Genomic DNA, 27,093 nt, shown 5'->3' with positions numbered 1-27,093 from the left:
AATTAAGACTGATTTTTGCGTGAAATTTTTTTCGCGAATACAATACTTCCTTTTTTGTAAAAGGAAGTAAAAACTAAAGGAAGTAAAAACAAACCTATCCTGATCAAGGAGAAATCGTTGAAGATGATGTTAAAATTGGAAAAGTATCGTCTCTCGAAGAGAAATTGCAACTAACTAAAAATTCAAATAATAATAATAATACACACAATACAAAAGAAACACACACACACACACAAATGGATTTATCCAAAAATAATTCGTAAGACACCGAATTAGTTGAAGATGGAAGACTTCGAGGAATTAGAGAAAGTATTTTGCCGCATTGTTAACAGTACCATCTACCTCTGTGAATTCATAGATTGTTTTCAGCAGCAGGAAATTTGTGTCCTAAGCTCTTGGAATTTTAAGCATTTAACTCCCGATTCCGTTTCGACTCCGATTCCTTTACCCCAAAAATCAGTCCAACTCCGACTCCGTAAATGTTGGCAGAGTTGCGGATTTGGAAGGAAAATGACCAAATCCGACTCTTGGAATTTTCAACCTTTGACTCCCGATTCCTTTCCGTCTTCGACCACCACCTCCTACTATAACGCATTATCACTGGTATCGTCACGTGACTAAAACAGGCTGACTCAGAGGAAATTTATTGATGAAAATCGCTTTAATTTATGTCCCTTAACACACTGAAGATATTATTTTGAGAACAGTTGTCCCCAAACACATTAACATGTGTTTGGGGAACAACTCCCCCCAACACCCCAAACACATTATGTGCGTATGTGCGTATTTGCGTATGTGCATATGTATGTCGCATAACTCAAGAACGGTAAGTCCTAGAAAGTTGAAATTTGGAACGTAGACTCCTAGTGGGATTTAGTTGTGCACCTCTCCTATTAGTAGCATTCGGGTGTTTCTAAAGGGGTCTTTTGCCCCTTTTTGGGGGGAAATCATTGTTAATTTCGATGTAAACTCAAATGGTGTTATAATTTAGCAGACACTTGGCGATATACCGCCAGTCGACCTACTGGCGGTATATCGCCAGCGATATACCGCCAGTCTTTTGGTCGACAAGTTTTGTCGCCAACTTGGCGAAAAATTTGGGGATTTTTTTTTAAAAATCTGTTTCAATTTTGAGACTGTTGGTGATATTTAGAGAGTAAACAATTGAATCACATTAAAATTGCCAATAATAGGAAAATAACATTAAAATTGGAGTAAAAGGAAGTCATGTGATGCACAGATCAGCTCGTTTCTTTAAATTGAGCAAATTATAAGAAAGAACGTAGGGAATAACAAGATTACAGTAACCAAATTTTCAATACATTGTATCATATCCGTATGATTTTTAAGCATTCTCAATAGATTCGAAAAATAATGTCTTAATTATCAATATTATAACGAAATAAACATAAATGAAAAATTTAAATTCCAACTATCATAGACTCATATTTAAACAAGAATGACATACTTTAAATTTTCCCATCCGCTATCGTAGAAGCGTTTTCACGTACTTATGATAGGCGAACACTCTAAATATTTTTTCCCTCAATATTCATAGCTCTTTTCTAAAACTTCAATAGATTATTAAATATGACCTAAGTAACACATTTTGACAATTTATTTGTTGAAAAAGAAATTTTTAAATGTTTTTTTTAGTAAAAACGACGTTTTTTAAGCAAAAAATGGCCATTCCTTAACACTTCCAGTGCATTCACTTTTTCATGATTTTTAAAACTTTTTGCGCTTATCTCTTCGTTAAATACCAAAGAGTGATATGACCTTCCAATTTGGAAATTATTAACTAAAAACAGGTTTTATGGGTAAATGTTTGATCACCCCCCCCCTCGAAAACGTACTTTTTGCCCCCTGACTTTAACTGATCATTATTTCCAAACCACATATTGCATTCATATAAGCTTTTAGAGGTTTATATCACAATAGTATGTTAAATTACCAATTTTTGCAAATTTTCAAATGTATAGAGCTAATAGTTTTTTCGCTAAAGCTGTTGACACAAATAAAAACTTTGAAAACGTGGTTATGAGAAAATCAAGAGAGAAAAAATAAATTTCAATTTTAAGCATTGCATTTAATTTTCTTCTAGTTTTCTCAATAATTGATCAATGTAAGGGGTCTAAGGACTCTTAACCTTCAAAATTTTCGATTTTCTGGAAAAAATATATGTTATGCATAATTTAATTCTGAACAATTTGATACCTTATTTATTACCATACGCCAAAAACTTTTCAAGCTATCGTAAAAATGCGTAAATTTTCCCCATAGAGATTTATAGCAGCTGTTTAAGCCTCTTTTTCCCAGGTGCCGGTTTCTTCGGTTTTCTCGTTTTGCGCGCATGATATCTCAAAAAGTTTCTTATATATTTCCGTAAAACTTTGCATGCATTTTTTATCTGGTATATTTTTATGATCTGAACCTTAATTTCAACTAAAAATAAAAGTTAATATTAAAGAAAATTTTTGCCCAAAGTTTTGGAAAATTTCGATATTAACTTATAAAATTAAAAAAAATAAATAAATAAAAATAATAATAATATTAATTTTGAAAAAATAAATAAATTTAGGTTCTGGTCAAAAATTTTAACCAGATAAGCATACATTAAAAGTTTTACGGAAATATATAACAAACTTTCTGAAATATCATGCGCGCAAAACTAGAAAAGCGAAGAAACCGGCACCTCAGAAAAAGAGGCTTAAACAGCTGCTGTTAACATAAATCTCTACGGTGAAAAATTACGCATTTTTACGATAACTCAAAATGTTTTTGACCGTATGGTAATAAATAAGGTATCAAATTGTTCAGAATTAAACTATGCATAACATATATTTTTTCCAGAAAACCGAAAATTTTGGAGGTTAAAGGTCCTTAGACCCCTTAAAACAAATTACGCTTTTAGAAGGAAGATCATTGGGGGCTCTCTAAATTTATCACAATCTCAAACTCGACTTTTTTCAAAAACTAGGCTGTTCGCCTACCTTAAAGCAATGGCTACCATAATTAAATATTCTAAAAAAAATGTATAATTGAATATGAAATGCGTTCTGCATAGAAATGAAAATACACATGTGAATTATGTAAATCATGCGTCACCACAAAGTAATCAAATGAATATCTTGTGAAACAGAAAGCAATATTTGAAAAAATGTCAGTTGTGAGAGAAATATTTTCTTTTTTTTCACTTTCCTTGGCGACCTAAGTTTCATCTTTCACAATCAATTAAAACAAGTTTTTAGCTTTATTCCTACAAATTTTCGTGAAGTTAGTAGCTGTATTCTATTAAAATTATTGAAATAATGAAAAAAAAAAAAAAAAAAAAAAAAAAAAATAGAGATCAGAATTTTTTTATGCAAAATGTGAAAACATATCTAAATTGATAAAGTTTTGTAAATATTTCTTTCATTACAAAAATGCAATTTGCGAGAAAGAACGAGCCATTGATGGCTTGAAAAACACAACAAAATTTCTTACCTGTTTTTATGCTGTAAATTATATCCATTATAGATTATTGAAATTAAGATATTTTTATTTCTTTTTTATTCTCTTCATTACAGTGGAATAGTACAAAAATGATTTTACATTTGCATAATTAATTTAACTGTAAAAAGGAGTTTTACTAAATCCAAAGTGAACTCTGCTAACAGTAGCATTAACCCTTTCAGGGACGCATCATTAATTTTTTAAAATATGAAGAAAAAACACCACAAGTAGGTTTATTTGATCATCTAGACATATATTTTTCAGTTAAAAAATTTTTTTGGCAACTTTTTTCGCTGGGGGTGGTGTCCCCATTTGTTCACACCCCCACCTGGGGAAGTACAAAAACATGTTTACACATGTAAAAATGAATTTGAACCATTTAGAACAATATGATTGAGTACCTCAGGTAAAATCAAGAAAAATGATTCACTCTTTCAGCGCTAATTAAAATTTTTTAAATCTGAAACAAAATTCCAATTTTGGGGTAAACGAAAAATTGAAAATTTGATGATTTGGACAAGAAATTGAACCTACGAAAAAAATATTTTTTTGTTATTCTGCCATCTCATTTTGTTCATTGAACTCAAAAGAAGAGAACTCAAGTGATCTTGATTCAAAACATTCGAAAAAAAAGAGAAAAAAAAATTATGAATTGGTGGTTTCACAGCGCGACCACCGCCCCTGAAAGTGTTAAGGGAAAAAAATGGCAAAGAATTCGAGTTTTAATTTGAAATTGGCGCTTGCGTTGGCTAGTGCTGAGAGTGCTATACAGCGAAGTAAGTATTTTTGTGTCTGCCGGTTCCTGGTACGTCATCGCTCATTTAAGGTAACCACTCATGAGGCGTTCCTGTAGGTAGTGATGCTCTGACTCCTTTACCCAAAAGTCAGACCGACTCCGCAAGTGCTGGCAGAGTTGCGGACTAAACCTTCGACTCCCGATTCTGTTCCGACTCCGATTCCCTTGCTCCAAAATCAGTCCGACTTCGCAAGCGCTGGCAGAGTTGCGGACTAAACCTTCGACTCCCGATTCCGTTCCGACTCCGAGTCCCTTACCCCCAAATCAGTCCGACTTCGCAAGCGCTGGCAGAGTTGCGTAGTTTGAAGGAAAATGATCGACTACGACCCTTGAAATGTTAAAATTTTAACTCGTGACTCCGTTCCAACTCCGACTTAGCTGAATTTAAGCTGAATATAATGGTATAGTTGAATTCTCAAAATATAGTTTGGATGATTTTGAAAAAAATGTTAGAAAAAGGGTAACTGACTGTCAAGGTGCTTTCGTTCAAGTCAAGTAAAAATCATCCGAAATGTATTTTGAGAATTCAACTACACCAGTGGTCCCCAACCCTTTTTCATCTGAGCACATCACAACAAAATGATTCTCGTGGACAAGAACATGTGTAAAATTTCAAAATGTATAAAATTTTCCTAAATGACATGGGAAAGTATTAAGGAGCCATTCATTAATTACGTAAGGATGATTTTGGCAATTTTTGAGGCAACCCCCCCCCCCCCCGTCATCTTACATAGGATTCCATTTCGTTTCTCAAAGTAATAAAAAAAATTTGAAAAAAAAAAAATAGAACCGACTTCAAAATTGCTCTAAAAAGTGAAAAATAATTTTATTCTTTAAACACTATCGATAATACTTTTAAACATAATTTTTGAAGTTGGCGCAAAAACGATAGATAAAATCATTCACACCCATAACTCAACTACAAGTATTGTCCGTTTTTCACTAGTTGAGACTTGGCCACGCCCCCAACACGTGGTATCGGAAGATTCTATATGCGTCTTTTGGGGATGAGGCTTCAGACCAACACTGAGAAAGGTTGCAATTGGCCATCGTTATCGCACTGTAAGAAGACGAGTGTTCTATAATTTTCTAAGAAATTACCTCCCACCTTCTTTCCCGAAAAAAAGATGTGCTACTAAGACAATTGTTCGACTTAAAAGTATTTTAAGATTTGCAGTGTATTTCTATACGTTTTGGGTAAATTTATCATTGATTTTGCGAAGGAAATCCTAAACTTTCTGTCTTTCACGCTAAGTAAACATTTTCTGAAAACACGGTGAACAGTTGCAGGTGAAATTGGAAGGAAAATTTTTCCTTCTATTCTGCTGAAACTTTCACAGCTCTCAAACGTGGGTTTTTCATAGGTATTCTAATTATAAATCTCTAATCGCATATTGTTAACTTTGCTGGTCAACCATTTCTCACCTTATTTTCGATCCGATTTTCTTCTTTAAAGCATTTATTAAATATTACACAGTGCTTAGGGATAAATGAACTACTTTTGCAATATTTCGAACTGTTTTACTTCGAATATAATGAAGAATTAATGCGTTTTCGAATTGTGTTTGTTGTTGCTTTGCGGGAATACGAGTCATTTTTAAAATAATACGTAAATTTGTAAAGTGAACAAGCAAAAATTAATGCCAAAAGATTTTTTAACTATCACCGCATTGAAAAAATAACAAAAAAAAAAAAAAAAAACAAAGAAAGAAAACGACAGACGATAACTTTAATTTCGAATTTTTCTGAAAATATTTCTCTGTCACCTCATTTTTGGCCCATTTCAAACAGTCAATATTTTGTAAAAAAAAATGTTCAATTGATGTAATCATGTAGAGACAGTATGAAAAAGTATTGAACTACTATTTCGATTCCTAGGCACTTCATTTTTAACCATACACATTTAAAGCCTACGAACAATATTGGAAGCCACAGTAGGTAAGTTGCACTCTGTGTGACACATTTCAATACTTTAGTACTATTTTTTTTTTCCAATATGGCTTTTATTCTTCAGAAATGAAAAATGCCAATATGGTTATCTACAGAATAATTGAATATGTGCCTGAAACAACGTTTTATGTTACTGTTTTAACCTATTTATTTTTGTAAATACGAAAAAATATATGTTTTTTTTTCCAAGTTTTTTCGATTACTCTAAAAGTAATTCAGTTCTTCCAGTACTTTTACGGAAGAGCGTTACGTGTGGGGATCATAAAATAAGCAAAAGTTTGTTGCCCGTATTCTAATACAGCTCCGAACAAGGACGGATACGGGGGGGGGGGGGCGATCCCCACTTCCTTGAGTCGAGATGCAGAACTCTTCCACGGCATGTCTTTGATACTGAAGTTGAAAATTGTTTTAGTCTATCTTCAATAGTTTGACGAAGCTCTTGCTGTCTGGAAAATGAAAGTGTAGCTCATATCTTATTCTTAACACATTACTGATAGAGATCTGAACTTTGTATAGGAAGTATTTCAAAGTTCCAAAAACTCAATTTTAGAAGATTTTAGATGATATTAAATAGGGTTATAGGGTTCAAGGGCTCTTCTCAGGAAAGTTTGGAAAATTGAAGTCCCCCCTCCCCCCCAAAAAAAGAGGAACTTTAATGGGACACCTTTGATGGCGCTAAGGTAAGAGATGGGGTTTGGTACACTCCTCCGCAATTTTGTAGAAAAGGAAGTCCCTCCCCTTCCCAAAATAACTGAAATGAGACGATCTTTCATGGTGTTTGGAAAGGGGGGGGGGCGGAGGTTTGCGAATTTATAAAAGGGTAAGGGTGTGAAATCAATCGCCCCCTCCTTGAATAGTTTCTGGATCCGTCCTTGGCTCTGAATGTAAAATGCGTTATTTTTATCGAGAAACGTTGCTATAGTCAACGTATTCAGTTGTTCAACATATTCCACACTGGCAAGGAAACTGACTCAACCACAAGAAAAAAAAAAAAGCAATGGAGAAAATTAAGGTTTGACGCAATAGTAATTTTAAGTGATTTAGTCTCACACATTACAATATGCGCAGTCAACTTATTATGTGATGTTTATTAATTACTTTTTGAAGTATAGATACATAATGCATACTTTAAGCTCGAAAAATATTCTTCCAAATTATGAAATTTTAATGATGTGTCATTATTGATGAAATCGTTTCTACGTCCCCCCCCCCCGCACCATTTAGGTGAGCTAACTTTGCGGTTTTTGTGTCGAGAAAAAGCACTAAATTTAGATTTTAAATCAATAGCCGGTACGGTTTTTCCAGATTTTGAATTGTGTCACTTTAATTGCCGGAGTGCGATATGATGCTTTTATTAAAAACATACATGATCATAAACAAATTGTGACTAGAGCTATCCAGGAAGGAAGTAGTAGCGATTGCGGTCAATCACTCTGAGGAGGCGGAGTAGTTATGCCCTTAATCGGACACATGATGTCTTCATAGGCGTCGGAACCGGGGGAGCTAGGGGAGCTTGAGCTCCCCCTGGAATATTTCAAACCGGCTCAGCTCCCCCGGAAAATTCTAGCATTGCAGCTTATTGCCGTACATTGATTTCCTCAAACCTGATTTCAAAAATGTGATCTGCCTTTTCTAGGAATTTCGGAATTTCCACAATAAGCAACAAAAGCAGGGGGCAGACGAAGTGGTCAGTGCACTTGAATTCACCTTCACCCTTTTTTTACTGTTAAAACATCTCTTGATTCCAGAAATGCGGAAAAGTGGGCTCTACCCCGCGGCCTGCGAAAATCAGTACCAGTACCAATATGGATTTGCTCCCCACCTTGAGCTCGTGTTTCGGCTTTCGAGAGCGGCATTGCAGTTCAGTTCATATTCTTATTGGTTTTGCATGCGGCTTTTTGTCCAATGCGGTGGCGAATCCAGAATTTTGTTCTGGGGGCGGCTGAGGTAGTTAAAATTCTTGCTGAGGTCTCCTTGTCATTACCAAAGTTTATCGATGTAAACGAAAGTGTTCTGTATCATTATCTGCTATCTAGGGGTGTTAATGACTAATGAATCTTTCTGAGTTACATTTGAAATTATCTAAAATTTGGTATTCAGTGTTAAAATTCTAAATTTTAAATGTATATTCAAAGTTTTTTCATTCGTTTAGACATATTTGTTATGCAATTTGAAAGCAAAATTTTCAATTCTTTTTAAGGATGCAAAACAATTACGCTGACAAGGTGATGTAAATGAAATAGAAGAAAGAAAAGCTGAAAGATGTTAAACAAATAGTGAAAAACAGCGAGAAAGAAGACAAAATTTTAAGAATTGATATTAAACACGAAAATTAAAGAGAGAGAAAGAAAGAAAAACAAGTAGCTATTATATCTACACTTTTTACTCCTTTCCTTCTTTCAGTGAGTAAATGTATAAATATTTGGAACAGGTAGGGAAAAAGTTCAGAAATTTGAAGGGAAATTTCGGAAAACTAACACTCCTATATCCTGTTACTATCGCAAATTTGTGTATCAACCTTAAGAAGAGCGAAAACAAATTAATTGATAAAGATAGAATGGATGTAGGAAATTATATATATATATTTTTTAACATTAAGATGCATAGACAGAGGGTGAAAGAATTTATTTCGGGTATGGGGGTGACTGCAGCCTCATAGCCCCCCCCCCCCCCTGGATTCGCCATTAGTCCAATGATCACAAAAAGAGATAATAATGAGCCAGTTTGGCATTTAAATATGAATAACATGGAAGGTGCTCCAGACATGACTGAAAAAAGGTTACTAAGATTGTTTGTACTTGTTCAAATAATGTTGAACTTGTTCAAATAATTTCAACTTTCCAAAAACTTACAGTGGCTCCCAAAAGTATTCGTACACTTACGATTTTCAATGAAATACGCCATTATCGATTCGTTAAAAATTATGTTTTGGAACGGGTATTTAATAATAAGATCTATGATTTATTTTTTAACAAAGCTACATGAAAATTGTTAATAACATAATAAAACTTGATTTTTAAGAAATCAATAATCAAAAAGGGCCAGAAACTTGATCTCACCAAAGTCTTCGTACACTTTGAAAAAATGTCAAAAAACTAGTAAATAATCTAACTTTTTACTAAGTTATTATTTAGTAGAATATCATGCAGTATCAGCAACAGCTTTTAAACGTCTGGGAATAGATTTCATTCTTTTTTTTTTTTTTGAACAATTTCTGAGCAAGTGTTCAGCCGCACTTCGAGTCTTACTGTTTCTAATTCGTTTTCCGTTTCAATAGTGTATTTTCGTAATATATCCACCAGATATCTCCAAATATGTTCTATTAAGTTTAAATCTGGCGATTGAGGAGATATTTTTAAGCTTAATGACAATATTTGAGGCACCAAACGCAAACGTGTGCTTCTTATCGTTATCTTGATTTAAAAAAACGAAGTTGTTTCCGATTGCCAAACTTTGGGCTAATAATTTAAAATTGTTTTTAAAAATATTTCACTGAACAGCATGATTCATCGAAAAGTTTCAAACTTCCAAGTCCTGCATCCTCACGCAAGAACACCTTCACTGTCCTGATTAGCTGATCCCAACTAAGTTCTTTAGATTTAATTTCTCATTTTTTTTTTCTATTTACAGTTATGCAACAATTTAACCCAAAATGTTGAATTTATTTTTATTTTTAAGTAAGACGTTGTTCCAAAATGTTTTGAGCTTATTCATTGATTTTATGGCGGAAAACGTAAGCTTTTTGCTTTTCGCACGAACAAGAAAATTTCTGCAGGAAGAGGTCCCATTTAATCCAGGTAATCAGAGAACTTGGCGAATAATTTTAGGGGAAAATTAAACGAAAATGTTTAATTCAATTCTGCAGAAATTTTTTCATCACCCAAAGGTGTATTTTTCATCATTTTTTTTAACTGTAAATCTCCGATCACTTACCTTGTTTTCGATCCGATTCTTGTCTTTAAAGCATTTTATCAAGCACTTCACAATAGAATGGTATAAATTAACTAATTTAGAGACATTTCAATCCAATTTACGGCTACTGAAAGAGAAAAAACATCAAATTTCGAATTGTGTTTTTGGTTTATGCGCATAGCTGCCATTTAAAAATAATAAGCAGAATATTAGGGCATAAATAAACAAAAAATTAAAGCCAAATGACTTTACAGTGTGTCATCACAATGCAAAAATAATAAAAAAACAACTTATGATAATTTTAATCATGAGTTTATTCGAAAATATTTCAGTGTGAGATGACTTTTGTGGCGTATTTTTTTCTCTGACTCTTCGTCTTTTGACAAATTTCAAAAATAAAATCTGGCAATATTTTGAAATAAACTACTGGGTTTTATTCAGAATGGCATAGGAATATTGTGAAAAAAAATGACTTCATATTCGAATTCAGTTTCGCGTTATTTTGATTTTACTACAAAATTTCAAGGTGTACGAACACTTTTGGGAGCCACTGTATCTCATTTTAAGTTATCTGACCCCTCAGATTTAAGAAGTGACCCTTTAAGAAGTTACAGTTATTCTTGTTTTTTGAGCAATCACGATTGCTTATTGCTCATTTGACTGTTTGGATGTGCGAGCATTTTATTTTCCCGCCAGCACCCTCTGCAGCACCACCGTCGACCGGCTTCACGATGCTGCTCCTCTAGCGAAAACCATCTCCAGGTAGCGTCAATGTCCTACACTTACACGCATACATACACGCACGTACAAACAAACACATACACCTACACACATACACAAACACATACACACACAAGCATACATACGGACATATATACACACACCTACACACAACTACCCACACACTCATGCCTGCACAGAGTCACAAACACATATGCCTACACACACATACACATTCCCCCCTATCACAAACACTCATACACACAACTACCCACACACTCATGCCTACACACAGACACAAACACATATTCTTACACACACATACACATTCCCCCCCTACCACAAACACTCATACACACAACTACCCACACACTCATACCTGCACAACACACACGCCATACACAAACACACACGCCTACATACACAAACACACACGCCTACATACACACACACACTCGTGATTGCGAAAAACATAATTTGAATTACAGATGTCAAAATTCAAATTATTATTATTATTTTTTTTTTTTTTTGCTTTCTCAAAATTACGATTTTTTCATCACTTACAGATATATTTTTATGCCAAAATTGTTACCTTTCATCTATTATTGCAGAAAAAAAGCCAACAATATTTTATAGTTTCTATCAAAGACTCAAAGACTTTAAACAAAAAATTTATCTGAACAATATAATATATAGTGAACAATTCATTTTAACACATATCCAACCTTCTGTTTTTCCGCCCTCCTGTTTCATCCATTCCCCTTTTTCTAGTTCTCAGAAAATAAGAAAGTCTTCTAAATGCTACGCTGTCGAAGCCTCCCCATTCCTCCAAAATTATTACAAAGCGCCTCAAATTTTGTTTTCAAGGCTCAATTCCCTGAAAATTTCCGGAAGAGAGTCCTTTGAATGCCTTGCCCTCCAACAACATGGGAGATTATGTAATATTCCGTTTTTGGGACTTCAATTTCAAAAAAATTGCTGGACCCCTAACGCCAACAAATATGATCCACAGTCGCGTTTTCCAGCAACTACAATTTCGAAAAAATTAAGAAGAAACCTCTGAACTTTTTCTGATTACATCATTGAAAAACGCTCTCTATTAGGATTTGAAAAATTTCCAGAGTAGAGCCCTAGTGCAGCCTTTTCCCCTGCCATCATTGAAGGTTGTCTACAATTACGTTTTTAGGACTTCCAATTCGAAATATTGGGACGGAGATGTAAATCGTTCGAAAAATCGATCGAGGACAATCCTTCGAGTCATATTTTCACTAAAGGCAACAAATATGGCATATAATCGCGTTTTAAGACATTAATTTCGAAAAGTTTTCAGGGAGGGTTTTCGAACCTTTTCTCCCCTTAACATTATCAAAGATCACCTATAAGTTCGATTTTAGAACAAGAATTTTGAAAATTTTCCGGGAGAGACCCCGAAACACCTCTATTTCTACGTGCTCATCTTCGAGTACTAATCGACTCCTTTTCAAAACCAGAAGTTTAATCACCTCATTCTCTCCATAAACAATTATATATATACAATGTTCAATAAGAGATGGAAGCTTCGAAGCCAATTTTTTATGGGGGAAAACGTTTAAAAGCCTCCCTCCCCCTGTCACCCCCTACAAAAATTATTTTCTGGTTGCGCCTCTGCTTCTACCCCTTAGATTCCAGACACTTCTTACACTGTGTCCCAGCTCCCCCTACTTCTACAAAGTTCCTACGCCTCTGGATGTCTTTCCCCCCGGATAAGAGTTTAGGGACTGTGTATACATTTAGAATGGGCTTTACGATTACCCTAAACCCCTTAAGAACAGAGTGGAAAGATGGTAAACCCCTTATCTAACTATGCAGCAAAACACCCCCTTTGTATAGATTGCAATCCCAGGTGGCAAGGCAAGTAAGCATTGTTCTTTTTCTGGAACTTGTATTTCAAAGAGGTTCATGTTTCTGTAGTTTTCAAAAGAAGCAAGTGAAAGTCGAAGTCGATGATGCAAGCATTTTTTTTTATACTTTCCGTAGAAGTAATTAAGAAAGTTAATCGAGAAAAAAAATAAAAAAATTAAAATAAGCGTTTTTTACAATAAAAACAAAGTTAATAACTTTTTAAAAAAAATACTAAATCAAACTAAAATAGAGGCAATTCTGCGGTGTCAGACGTAGAATTTGCACAAAATTAACCAATAAAAGTTCATATTTTTCAGAGTTAAAAGAGATGAACTGGGCCATTTTTTTTCTTTCAGTACTTATACATTAGAGTGGACTGAAAAAATCGGAATTTTTCAAAGCACTTAGCCTTAGTACGGAAAATTTGTGACCTCATAACACTAATTACTGTGCAAAATTTCGTGACTCTGAGTTAATTTTTTCTGTTCTGGCAAGAGGCCTGAATTTGGAGAATTGTATACAAAATTCATTAAATACGAGTATTACAAAGTGGCTACATACTTAATACGCTACAACAATTCAAATTTTTAATCACCCCCTTACTTTAAAAAACTAAGGTTTTTACATGTAAGTTGGCGTGATTTTGTGGTTTTTCGATAAAATTACATTCAGTTCACGCGCTTTATCTCCCTCCTCCCCTGCAAAAATTCGAAATAATTTGCATATCTCGAAGGGAAGACACGTGGTTAAAATATTTGCTAAGCTATCTGTTGTATGATGCATATTTCTAAATATTTTCAATTCACTAGATTGAAATCTAGAATCATTCGCCAATTGAAGCAAAATCTTCGCACACCCCTCCAGTGGTCTATTCTCCTTAGCTTATTGATGATATAACGTCAGACCTCAAATATTACTCTTGTAAAATTTAAAAAAACCTATACGACTCTGAAAAGCGTCCCCAAATCGTCGGGCCAACCGATTGCAGGTTGACCCGACGATATTGAGTAAAGACCAACAATATTTATTACTAATATCACATGCCGTAAAATAAGGAGTATGCTCTCTTTATCTTGCTAACCGCGATCTGGACGCGTTAAATATGTCTGTCTGTCTGAAAATAGCTTATAGAATCTTGAGATTGTACACTTTAATCTGTATTAATGAACTTTTTATTTAATCTTTAAAAAGTGGTTTCAGTATTGACATTTTATTGTTTGATTTAGTATGCTTTTATTGCGAACTTTACCCTTTATTTAGGACCAGCTGCGTTGCTCGGCTTTGCCCGGTCTACCTTGAAAAAAACTATTGCGTCAAGTGAAGTATCTTCAATAACCGGGATTAAATGAAAGAAAAAAAACCATCATGCAAAATTTTCTCGCCAAACAATGACGACAGATAATAAAATACATCTAAGAAATTAAAATAAAATGAGAAAGATGGATTTAAAAGGCGTAACCATGGAAACACAAAATAAAATAAGTTTAAGAAATGAAAACATAGACTAATAATAAGAGTTCTTATTATTAGTCTATGATTGAAAATGAGAAAGATAGAAATAAACAATGGATTCAAAAAGCGTTACCGCGAAAACGCAAAATAAAATGGTTAAAAACTTGAATAGAGAACAGATTTTTGAACTTCATTTAATTCGTTTGCAACTTTTTTTCTAGTGGAGATAGAGGGTTAAACTTTCGACCTTTGGTAGAGTTAGAACTGGAGTAAAAAAAGCATCTCCTTCCAATGCTATCAAAAAAAAAAAAAAGACTGTGGGACAATTTCTTCACTATTTATTGATGAATTTAATGAAGAAAGTAGTGCCTAAATTTCAGCTAAGTCTAAAAAAATTCGAGCTAAAATCGTAAAAAACTCCCGCCGCAGTTAAGTTAGAGCATTGGAACAAATTGCGTTATAGTTAATCTATAACTATATTACTATTTGCGAGTAGTTTTTCACCCCCATATTCGGGAATTTATGTGAAAATTGGGCCTAAATTGGAATAAAAAAAGAACTATTTATCGAATTGTTTTCGAACTGGTCTGCAAACCTTCTCAGAACAGGGATTAAATGAATACAAAATGGGAACAAACTGTGAAAATTTCATCAAACTCGGCCGGGTAGTTCTCGAGTTTTGCGAGTTCAAACACACAGACGCTTTTTGGAGACTGCATTTTATATTATGTAGAGAAACGAAGTAACACTCATGAGAAAAACAGATATTCAAATATTTGAAATTTCTTAAATAAATAAATATTTATACTATTTTGACTTAGTACCTAAGCTAGTTTAAGCAGGATTAATTAGATGACTTCTTTTTAGAAAAGAAATTACAGAATTTACAGTGGCTCCCAAAAATGTTCGTACACCTACGACTTTCAATGAGGTACTTGGGCACCCGAGAAGGAAAGTAAGGGGGGAGGGGGAGGGGGTCGAACGCCAAAAAAGTCCCGAATCGTTCAAATTTTAATTTTAGGGCCCGTAAATGGCATTAAATGGCTCTTTCTAACCCGAAATAATTATCCGGTCAGTTCGCATTTGGCGCTTTTCGAATCCCACAAAAAATACCCTTGAAATTGAAATAATTTCTTCGCATTTCATAAAAAAACAAAGGCTGTAAAATCACCGGGAAAAAATTTAAAAGCATTTTTAAACCTAATGGAACAGAATTTCATATCGGAAAACTATCTTTTGCGCGATCTCATTTTAAATTAGCGTTCAGAACGTTGCCACTTTCCTTTTCCCGGCTATGACTAAATAAAATTTGGTTTTTGTTTTGGAGGTAAAAATTTCCTCCCCTTTTGAGTATTATTTGGCGATTTATCTTTCTTTCTTTCTTTTCCTTTTTTTTTTTGTACTGCCATTAGAAGATAATTAAGAACTTTAGTTGTATTTATGGAGAGTTGCGCTTAATTTATTGGGGTATTTTTGATTTGATGTTTTGTATCTTTAAGAATGATTATTTTGACGGGAAATTTTACATTATTTTTTTCCCTTCTCTAATTTAAGTCTGATTGTTGAACATGTGTCACTTGACATAACTTTTATTTTCGAGGTTGACCGTGCAAAGCCGGGCAGTGCAGCGAGTGGTTCATAAAGTAACAGGAGAAAAACGGTGACTTGCCAAGAAGTTTTTTGGAATTTCTAAAATCTAAGCAAATTAATTCACTAATAATCACCTGGTTAGAAAGCTATAACTGTAAGGAATTTAATCCTAGGAAAGTTCTAATGTTTATAACAACAAAAAGTTTCAAATTGTGCCGAACGTAATGTGTCAATACATTTGAAAATCACCCATATAACTCACCCATATAATAATATTGAATATGGTTATAACGAAATGATTTGAAGCCTAATAACTCTAATTAATTTTGAGTTTTGCAGCAATTTTTTGTCATTTTCATGCACTTAAGACAATTATATTTTCATTGATAACAAATGTGTGAGGAAAAAATTAATTTACAATTTTGATACTTTTTCCTCTTTTCTACGGAGTTTCCCATAAGCAATTTGAAAGTGATGATTAGGGATCGAAAAATGTGTGTTTATTTTGGTGTTTCTTTCTCCTGTAATTTCTGAACTTAGAAGTATTTATAACTATTGGACCCGACATTATTTCTCTCGAAACGTCTTTTTTCAATTTAATTTTGTCCTATTCTTGATTGGCATGAGTGGTTGGGTTCAGACAAAATTTGTCTTAAAAACTTTTAGTGTTAGAGTAAAAAAATCAAATAATTAAGGGGAAAAAAAGTACATGCAAATAAAAGAAAAATAATGAAAAAAGAAAGAGAATTGTGTTCGTGCAAAATATTGAATTTCAGATATGAAACTAATAAAAATGTTTCGACTCGAAAAGAAAATTATAACAAAGAATTTTGTTATTGTTATATTAGCCCAATAATGCCTGACAATTTGAGCATCGATGTGTAAAGGTTATAGAATCATCTCAGTTATTTGCAACTAGCCACAGAATCAACTTGAAACGATAGCATTGGAAAATTTTAAAACAATTTGTTGATAAAAATGATTATTGTTTGGAAAATTTGAATGTATTTCGAGTCACCCTTAAAAAAGACTCTAAAACATCGATGGATAAATGATAAATTTGGCCTAAGGTGATGTGTGTGCTTTTTTTTTTTTTTAATATTATTCAATGTTTTGAACATCAAATAGAAAAAATGTTACATGAAAATAAAAGGAAAAAAAGAAAGAAAATTACTGAAACTGCTAATAAAATTTTAAATACGCTGAAAGAGAAATGCCAATAAAGGATTTTAATTAATTTATTTATTTTAATTCATAGAATTCCCAACGTAAGATAAAGTTTGCTTGTTATTCAATGTTTGGTTCCTAGAACTTTTCGCCAGTTGAATATTTTATTGATACTCGATCATTCCAAACATTCGGGTAGATTACCTGATCAACACTTGGACATGCAGCAAATTGATGAGATTCTGCCATTCCTAAGATTATACAGAATTTTAGTGTAAGGACTATTTTAGGTTTGTGCGCTTACAGATTGAAGGAAAGGTGCTTGAATTTCCAAATATACCTTTAAAAAGCTTCTTAAAACAATTTATGTCCTGATGTATACATTTCCTTTAGTTCGCTAGTTCGTAAACAGGAAAGTAGTAGGATTCAGTTCTAGGACCAGTTTTCGTAGCATTACTGCTGGCGTGTTTAAAAAATTCACTTTTTTTTTTCTTCTTTTTTTTGAATTTTTTGTTGTTGTTTTTTTTTTATCTGATTTTTTTTCCTTTTAATCTTTATTTTATTTATTCATTTATTTTATTTATTTATTATTTTTTTATTTTTATGTTAAGACATTTTTACTCTTGCTTGAGAAAAAAAAAATTAAAATAGAAATAGCTAAACTACATATGTTCGCTAGTTGAGATTAGTCACGTGTTTTCTTTTGTATATAGTATCCCTACCCTTTCTTTAGAATTCTAAGAATGAACCAGAACAAACTTGAAGTGCATTCCTTCCTCCGCCCCCAGTCTTACAACAAATAAATAGAAAACGTGAGGAGTTGACAGTAGATTTGGGGGTGCGAGACAGATATATGAAATAAACTTGTATCTATATGCAACCATTCCACATGCATATACCTCCCCTCAGTGCTCCTGCCCATATCTCACCAGGGGGCTTATTACCAGCTCTTCGGAAGGGAGTGAGATCGGGAAAAACAGGCGATTTCCCGACGCGTGCACTGTTGGCTTATTACGAGCTGTACGGAATCGGGAAAAAAGAACCCGTTTTCGGGTTTTTTACTCATTCGCTTCAGAGGTGGTGAGATCGTGGTGAGATAGAGTGAGATGGAACTTTTTCAATATGGCGGACATGTTAGTGTTAGCACGATTTTTGTATTTTGCCATTGCAATCAATTAAAACGTTTTGCATTTAACTGAAGAGTCTTACGTGTTGAACCCTTTAAAAAAGCAACTTTTTTTATACACATAAAATGAAACACAGCGCTCTGAAAATAGTTTATAGAACTAACATTATTAACGTAACTAAACCAATGGATTCCCCAGGTCGAACTACATACAATTTTGCTTTTTATGTTACCCTACTTTTCCGTAAAAGTAACTTAAAGATAAAAAAAAAGAAAGAAAGAAAAGGATTTAAAACATTTAGAACCCTTGAACTAAAACAACTGATTCCTGCAGCCAAAAATCATCAACGTTATTCGAATATATATGCTCTCAGTTTTAAGCTTCAAGAATTCAAAAAAACATAACAATAAAAATGGAAATAACTTTCTATATTTACTCGTACTTAATATCAACTGACGTGCAAACTGAATGATTTAGTAAACTTAAACAGCTCATTTAATGCATACACATCTTAGATAGCTGGAGTAGCGTATGATTCAAAGGGTTTAACTTGTATTTGGGCGGCAAGTTTGTGTTCCTGTGTGGCGCGGTTGTATAAGCACGCGCGTTGTATGAACGCGATCGACGGTTCGAATCCCACCGTTAGCATGTTTTTCAGAAACTCAAATAATTTTTTTAAAAAAATTTTTAGTATTAATGTTGACAGTTTTTTTTTCTTTTTCTTTTTATCAACAACCAGATCATAAAATATTTTCTTCCGAATTGAGGATTCGTTTTTTTTAATGCGATTTCTTCACAAATAGATACCCTTTGAAAATAATTATAAATTTTGCACTAAATTTCATTTTTAACCTAATGATTTTTAACTATGTGAGGAAAGATTGTTGGTGCAATTCGGTTCTGTGACTTTCTTCCTCATACGATATTAAAAACAAATGTGCTTGAATTACATAACGCCTAACAGAGAGCACAAACATGATATCGACCAAAACACGTTTTTCCTTCTTCTTTTCTTTTTTTTTCCTTTCTTTTTTTTCTTTTTTGTTTTTGAAAAATAGATTTTGTTTTAAGAAAACTACTTCAACTCTAGAAGGATGCTTCTCTCCTTACCGAATGGAAAACAAAGGAATAAATAAATAACTTGAATTAGTCTTGATTTAGAGACAGTCAAACTGTATTTTTCGTAATCAAATTTGAAATAAAATAGGAATACAAAAATAAAAATAAAAAAAACCTTTCGGGGCATAATAAAAATACGCACAAATGTTTTTGTCTATAAAATAAAAGTAATTAAAAACGCATAACATTTCTAAAGTAAATAAAATAACTTTAATTAGAATAAGGACAACAACCATCGAAAAACAAATTAGAAAATGACGTTTGCAAAAGACAAAAATAATACAGGAGAAATACTGACAAATGATAGATTTATCGTGTCAAAAAATTAAATAAATAAAGCGAAGAAAAGAATTTATAAGCTACGAAAAGATTTATCGCCTGCAAAAAAAAAAGTTAAATTAATGAATGGGGTCCCGAATTTCGCTATTTACGTTCAGTAACACGACGAACCGATGGTTGATTTTCGCAATGATATTAAATCACCGTGACTAGCTATCTGCCAGTCACAAGGACAATAAATTGAAAACATTAAGCCCTAGCAAAGGGAAATCAGCAAGCGATCTTTATTTTTAAAAAAAATCAAACAGTGTATGCAAGAGGGGAGGGAAAAATTCATCAAAATTACTGGCTATTCCATCGAGCAGAAACAGAATACGGAAATATACTGCAAAATATATTACATTTTAGTGTAGATATCAATGTGGTTTCGACATTTTTTAAAACTACTGTACGCTAAATTTAAAATGAAATAAATTTAAAGTCTTGTTCATTAAATTTCAAAACAAAGCCGTAACTTTCACATGAAGTAAATTAAATCATGAGAGATATTTTACTAAATAAATCCCTATACATTAATGCAACTTTATAAGCATATCCTAAGTTCATTTTTAATCATACTTATATCTGGGAATGCAAGTTGAATAATACAGGAAGGTTATTTACTGAAGATATTCGATGCGACTCTGAAAAAATGCGATGCTTCTTTTTTTTTTTTCCTTTTTGTTTAATTTTTTGACTTCGTAAAAATTTTTTCGGACATGGAGCTTACAGGAGTAAGCTCTACACTCTAGTTTTAGATCGCAAAATAAGTGAAAAAATTGTAAAAAAAAAAAAAACCTATACAAAAAATATCGGTTCTGATGATTTTCAAAATATTTTAGGAGGAGTACCACTGTGAGTCTCTTGACTTAGTCTAAATGTTCATACTTTGGAACCTTGCACCTCTCTAGACCTTCAGAAGAGTATAAATGGCTATTTTTATGCTTCCTTTCCCTCCAAATAAAAATAATGGCTATTAAACTGTCGAAAACGGGGAAAAAATGGGGAGAGGGGGGGGCACCATTTCTAAAAAAATGGGACATGTAGGGAGAAAACGGTGGTCATATTTGAATTCCGGGGCTCATTTTACAAGCGGCGAGAATTATGTCAGAAGCATTTTGATTTTTTTTTTTTTTTTGTTACACTGTAATTTGGAAACTCTCTGATACTTAGAACAAAGAAAGCTAGTGGCGAATTTAGTTTAATAGCAAAAGTTTTATGAGTAATCTGTTTGAAAGAAATACCATGGATTGCATACACCTTCAAATATTGAAAATTTTTAACCCTTTCTGATAAAATATATCAATTAATACATTTTAAATTTAAAAAAATCAATTTTTCCATTTTAATTCAAAAGTTTTTTTCCCACCGCCGCAAAATTTCCGGAAATTTTGTATCTCTAATTAATTTTTTAAATTTCATTAGTTATAAAAAAAATGTTTAACATGTGGTAAAAAAAACAAACCAAAAACAAAGCCACTAGTAAAATTCACAAAATCCATATGAAACGAGAACGCATAGAAACAACACCATTTCAAATTTTCACGCTGCAATCTCTTATTGGTTCATCTTACACCACGCCTACAAAACGACGTCATATTTTTTTCCCGAACGGCAAGTCTTTCCCACTGTGAGTATGCTTCTCACTTGCAGTTCGTAATACGCCTAACGACTTCGTTCGGAATGAGAAAGGTGAGATTTCTAGCTTCCCGAAGTCGAAGCCGAAGAGCTCGTAATAAGCCCCCAGGACGTCTGCTTATCTGGAGAGGTTGACACCTGTCAAATATCTATCGCCCGCAAACGCGACGCCACCCCAGGAAGGAGGGGGGGAGCCGGTCTTTTCCCTTAAAACAATTGTTACTGCGATTTTGGTGACTTAGAGCAAACCTAAGGAGTCGTTCACAAATGATGTCACGCTTGAAAGGGGTAGGGAGAGAGGGTTCGGGGTTCATGAACTTCGGACAGTTAGTCTCAAGGGGGAAGGAGGGGATTATAAGAAATATGACTTCACATATTTTGGTCCAAATAAAAGCGTTCGTTATAGCAATATGTTCATCGAACATTGCGTGAGATGTGACGAGGGGAGAGGCTAAGGTGAAGTGTAACGTCCTTTATGGACAATCCGTGTTTACGTTAGGCTACTGTGTACTGAAGTGGTATAACTAACTTCACTTCTGCCTCCCCCCCCCCCCCGCCTTGAAAATACTCGCCTGGGGGTAGTTGTTATCTCTTAAGCCGGACTCAACCGATGAACCTATAATTTTAAAACAGTATTCAAACCAAAGACACTTTTTATAACGCATCACAAATTATTACATATTTCTAAACATTAACATTCATACAATACTTAGAGAAATAGCCTTGATTTTAATAGTCGATTGCTTTAAATATTTCAGATTGATTGTTTATTGTTTTCTCATTTACTTTTATTTCTCACATGTAAATCCTTTCTGGAACAATTGCCCAGTCCCCGCCTTTGGTTTAACCAAGTTTTTTTTTGGGGGGGGGAGGGGGGGGGGCAACTTTTGTTCGAATAATGTTTTCATCATTTTTCAAAAATAACTGCTACTGTAAATCTACTGACTGTATATCCGCTCTATATGATCTGAAATTTTGTACAATCCATACAGATGCATCAAAAAGACCCAACCCGTAAGAGCTACTGAGTCACCCCCCCCCCTTCAAGAAAAGGGAGAGGGAGATGGAGAGAGATATTAAGAGCCATTATTTTGAAGTTCAGACAAGGTGTGGCAGTGACCATTTTTGATTTTTCTAATTTTTTTATATGTCAAAGTAGGTCATGAGAAGTGAACATTCTGAAATTTTTAGCCTTCCAAAAAAATTTTTTCGCTCGTTATAAATTTCCAAAGTTTGAGGTCTTGCAGCGCTTTTTTAGAAAAATTCTAAAAGTCGCATTTCAGTGCGCTATAGCTCTTTACAGAAACACGACCCCACGATTATGTTTATATTTATTGGTTGTACTGTATCTAGTGAAGATGACTTCATAGTTATTTTGGTTGGGGGTTGTTGTTTTCTTCAGATAAGGGGTCGCAAAGTATGGATTTTATCCATTTTCGCGCAAGTTTAACCTGCGTTATTTCCCCCCAAAAAGCCACCCCCCCCCCAAAAAAATGTGACATATACTGAAAGTTTATACTATGAAGAGAGTAAATAGCACAAAATTTGTTTGAGGTTTAATTTTTTTAAGGAGAAAAATGCCCTGATATTTTTCAAACTTTCAAAAATTGTACTTTTTTGATCGCAATTAACTCAAAGCAACATCACTAGGAAAAAAAAACCTTTTATATATTATGGTACCTGGCTATGTGTAAAACATCATGAAAAAGAAAACAGCATGGGATCTCTTCTTGTTTCCTAGAAAATAATTTTTTTGTAGCTCATTTTATGCCTTTTCTCGTGCGTAAAACGTGTGTCCAGTATGCAGATTAGATCTGCTAAAACTTAAGGTATGTAGTAGGAATGTATATATGTGTGAATAGAGAAAGAGAAAAAGACTAGCAATACTTTATTTTTCTGATTTTTACAAATTGATGGTATTTTAATTGCAGGTAAATCAGAAAACGATAAATCGATATTATATATATATATATATATATATTAAATGCAATTAAAATATTATCAATTTGTAAAAATCAGAAAAATAAAGTATTGCTAGTTTTTTTCTCTTTCTCTATTCACACATATATACATTCCTACTACATACTTTAAGTTTTAGCAAATCTAATCTGCATACTGGACACACGTTTTGCGCACGACAAAACGCATAAAATGAGCTACAAAAAAAATTATTTTCTAGAAAACAAGAAGAGATCCCATGCTGTTTTCTTTTTCATGATGTTTTACACATAGCCAGGTACCATAATATATAAAAGGCTTTTTTTTTTCCTAGTGATGCTGCTTTGAGTTAATTACGATCAAAAAAGCACAATTATCAGGGCATTTTTCTCCTAAAAAAAAACCTCAAACAAATGTTGTGCTATTTACTCTCTTCATAGTATAAACTTTCAGTATATGTCACATTTTTTCGGGGGGTGGCTTTTTGGGGGGAAATAACGCAGGTTAAACTTGCGCGAAACCGGATAAAATCCATACTTTGCGACCCCTTATCTGAAGAAAGCAACAATCCCCAACCAAAATAACTATGAAGTCATCTTCACTAGATACAGTACAACCAATAAATATAAACATAACCGCGAGGTGGTGTTTCTGTAAAGAGCTATAGCGCACTGAAATGCGACTTATAGAATTTTTCTAAAAAAGCGCTGCAAAACCTCAAACTTTGGGAATTTTTAACGAGCGAAAGAAAATTTTTGGAAGGCTAAAAATTTCAGAATGTTCACTTCTTATGACCTACTTCAACATATAAAAAAATTAGGAAAATCAAAAATGGTCACTGCCAAAATTTCCGTTTTTTGTCTGAATTTCAAAATAATGGCTCTTAAGTCTTCAAAACGAACGCAACCCTTAAGCATTTCAATGCCACAGTCTGTGTGGCAATGAAGTTTTCCTGTCCCCCCCCCCCTTTTTTTTCATCAGCGCACTTGCAATTTCGAATATAGGACGTTAGTGTTTAAAAGGATATCGTTCAAAATTCAGAAAGCCTATCCTTAATAGAAATGTTTCATTCGGAAAACAAAATACCTTACTTTTTTTTGTAAATACAATACAGTGAAACCTGTGTAAGTTGACCACTTGAGGTTCAGCACTTTGGCGGTCAACTTAGACAGGTGGTCAACTTATAAAGGACGGTAATGGTTTTTTTTTTTGTCATTTCTTGCATCATGTATTCATTTTTTGAGGAGTTCACCCTTACTCTTTCTGTTAAACTCACTTTCAGTGTTTAACATTATTGAAAGTGAAACAATAATTAAAAATACCTATTAGTATTTTTAATAATAAACAAAAAATAATTTCGTTATTTTTTCCTTGTTTTTAACTATATTAGACACTGTAGGTTTAGAAATTCCATATATGCCAGCTAATTTCCTCTGGATTTCTCCATTTTCAATTAATTTTAATATTTGATACTTTTTATTAATCTCAAGTTCAACTAACTTTCTTTTTGAAGCCTTTTTATGTATAGCACAAAGAGTAACAAGCTCGACTCTCCCAGTTCATAAAGGCAAAATTAAAATCTCCTATCTCTTAATCCCTTGCACCAGAAACATGTAACTTTACTCATTAGCAGCCCAGATCTGTGTACCCACAGTGCGAGGGGCCCGCGTCCTTAAAGTGGCTACTGACCCTAGAAATTGAAGATAAAATAGAAAAAAACTAGCACTAAGACTAATGCACTTTACAAATAGACACTGCTGGCCACTAGGGAGGGGCCCAACACATTTTGTTGCAGGGAGGCCCAAAATAGCTAGATCCGGGCCAGCTCTTTTTGCACAATTCCTATGTTGCCATAACATATTGCAACTGAAAGAAAAGATTTTGAACTTTTCTACTGACACCTATTTTCATTGAACAGAGAACAAAAAGCTATCTCAAATAGAACAACAAATGAAAAACAAGTTTAGAGAATAAAGAGCAGCATAAGCTTTATGCTGCTGTTTAGTTAGTAAAATGCTAGTCCGTCATCAAAGCATTAAAAACATTCTTGGAAAGCTATCAAATAATAATAATAATAATAATAATAATAATAATTAATAAATAATAAAATAAAATAATTTGCTGAAGAAAGTTTTAAAAAATCAACCAAGTGGTCAACTTACAAAGGGTTTTTTACAATACTTCAAACCAAATTCGGCGTACATTAGTGGTCAAGATAGACAGGTGGTCAAGATAGAGAGGTGTTCAAGTTACAGAGGTTTTCCTTCATTATATGAGATAGGACAAATTCCGTTCCTGACAAAAGTGGTCAACATAGACAGGTGGTCAACTTACAAGGGTGGTCAACTTTACAGGTTTTACTGTATTTTTGTTCTGAAATTTTCAGTTTAAAAAGTATAGATTCCCCGTAGACGACAATTACGCGAAGCTAGAAACGAAAGGAAAGAACACAAAGACATTTTTACAAATTTAAATGCCCGCCAAATTTAGGGTTGTCTCAATTGAAAGCGGTAGCGATCACCCCCGCGCTAAACTTTGCTTTGCTTTCGGGAAGGCGTTCCGAAGTCTCTTCTCCTCCCTCATGAACGCACAATATAAATTTAACCAGGTCCAGTTTCTTCCCTACCACATGCATTACGCATTGATGACAGCATATTTGAGTAACGATATAAATGTTTCGTTCCTAACTTTGGATGATTTTTTGATAAAAATATGAACGAAGCATGGTTACAAAGGATTTTACTTTTCGTTTTTGCGCCAACTTCAAAAATTATGTTTAAAAGTATTATCGATAGTGTTTAAAGAATAAAATTATGTTTCTCTTTTTAGAGCAATTTTGAAGTCGGTTCTATTTTTTTTTTTCAAAATTTTTTTATTTCATTCTTTTTAGTGTAAATGCAGATATTTCAGTAAAAGTAAGAAGTTACCTAGTAAGAAGTTCGGCTCTATATCACTGTATTGCTTTAGAAAAGCCTTTATTCAAAATTATCATTACAATTGTTACCTACTGTTATATGGCACCAAACTTTTATAACAATGAGTTTCATATTGTCGCATAGATGAAGATAGCGAAGACAATGTGAAAGCCAAATGAAGCGAATACTCGTTAGTCTCAACTCGAGATCTTTATTCAGAACCACGAATGAACATTACATCTCTTATATCCCTTTAAGCGGCCGTGACGTAAAATTCCTTCACCCAGCGATGTATTGAAGAGCGGCCGTGTCGAAAAATTTGGCCTTGAATATTCTGCTTTGAGAACGGCTGCGGCGTAAAATTCTATAGAAGAATATTCATGGCAAAATTTTTCGACATGGCCGCTCTTCGATACATCGCTGGGTGAAGGAATTTTACGTCACGGCCGCTTGAAGGGATATACAACTTGAGAAAGTGCTGGAACTTTCCAGACTTGGAAAGATACAGAAATTAATAGAACATTCGAGAAAATACGGGAAACAGTAGAAAGGAAATTTAAGTAAAATTCACTTTGTCCTAGTCGGGATTTGAACCCGGGTCGCTCGTGTGGGAGGCGAGAATTCTACCACTGAGCCACCGTTATCCACGGATAAATAGTGCAAACTTCGCTACAATATCATTTTAATCATTTAATAGGGAAATTCAAAGTTTTTTGCCCATAACTTTTTTCTAAAGAACAAATATGGTCAAGCAAAGTAATGGGACCTAAGTTGAGCCATCCCCTATCCATTAAAAAAGAATCATTACAATCGGTTCACTAGGTGAGACGCTATGAGTGGACAAAAAAAAAAAAAAAAACATACATACGGTATGAATTGATAACCGCCTCCTTTTTGAAGTCGGTTAATAAAATAACGAATCTTACATCACTGGAATCGTTATTAAACTCACTATTATTTTTTTAAAACCTTTTTGTACAAAGAAATATTTACTAAAAAGAATCTAGACGGAATGTTTTTTCGACAAATATATTTTGTATATGATGCGATACTAATTAAAAATAGGACATGGCAT

The sequence above is a fragment of the Uloborus diversus genome, chromosome 7 (genome assembly GCF_026930045.1).
Source record: "Uloborus diversus isolate 005 chromosome 7, Udiv.v.3.1, whole genome shotgun sequence".
Classification (NCBI taxonomy): Eukaryota; Metazoa; Arthropoda; class Arachnida; order Araneae; family Uloboridae; genus Uloborus; species Uloborus diversus.
Note: the sequence above shows the minus strand (reverse complement) of the source record.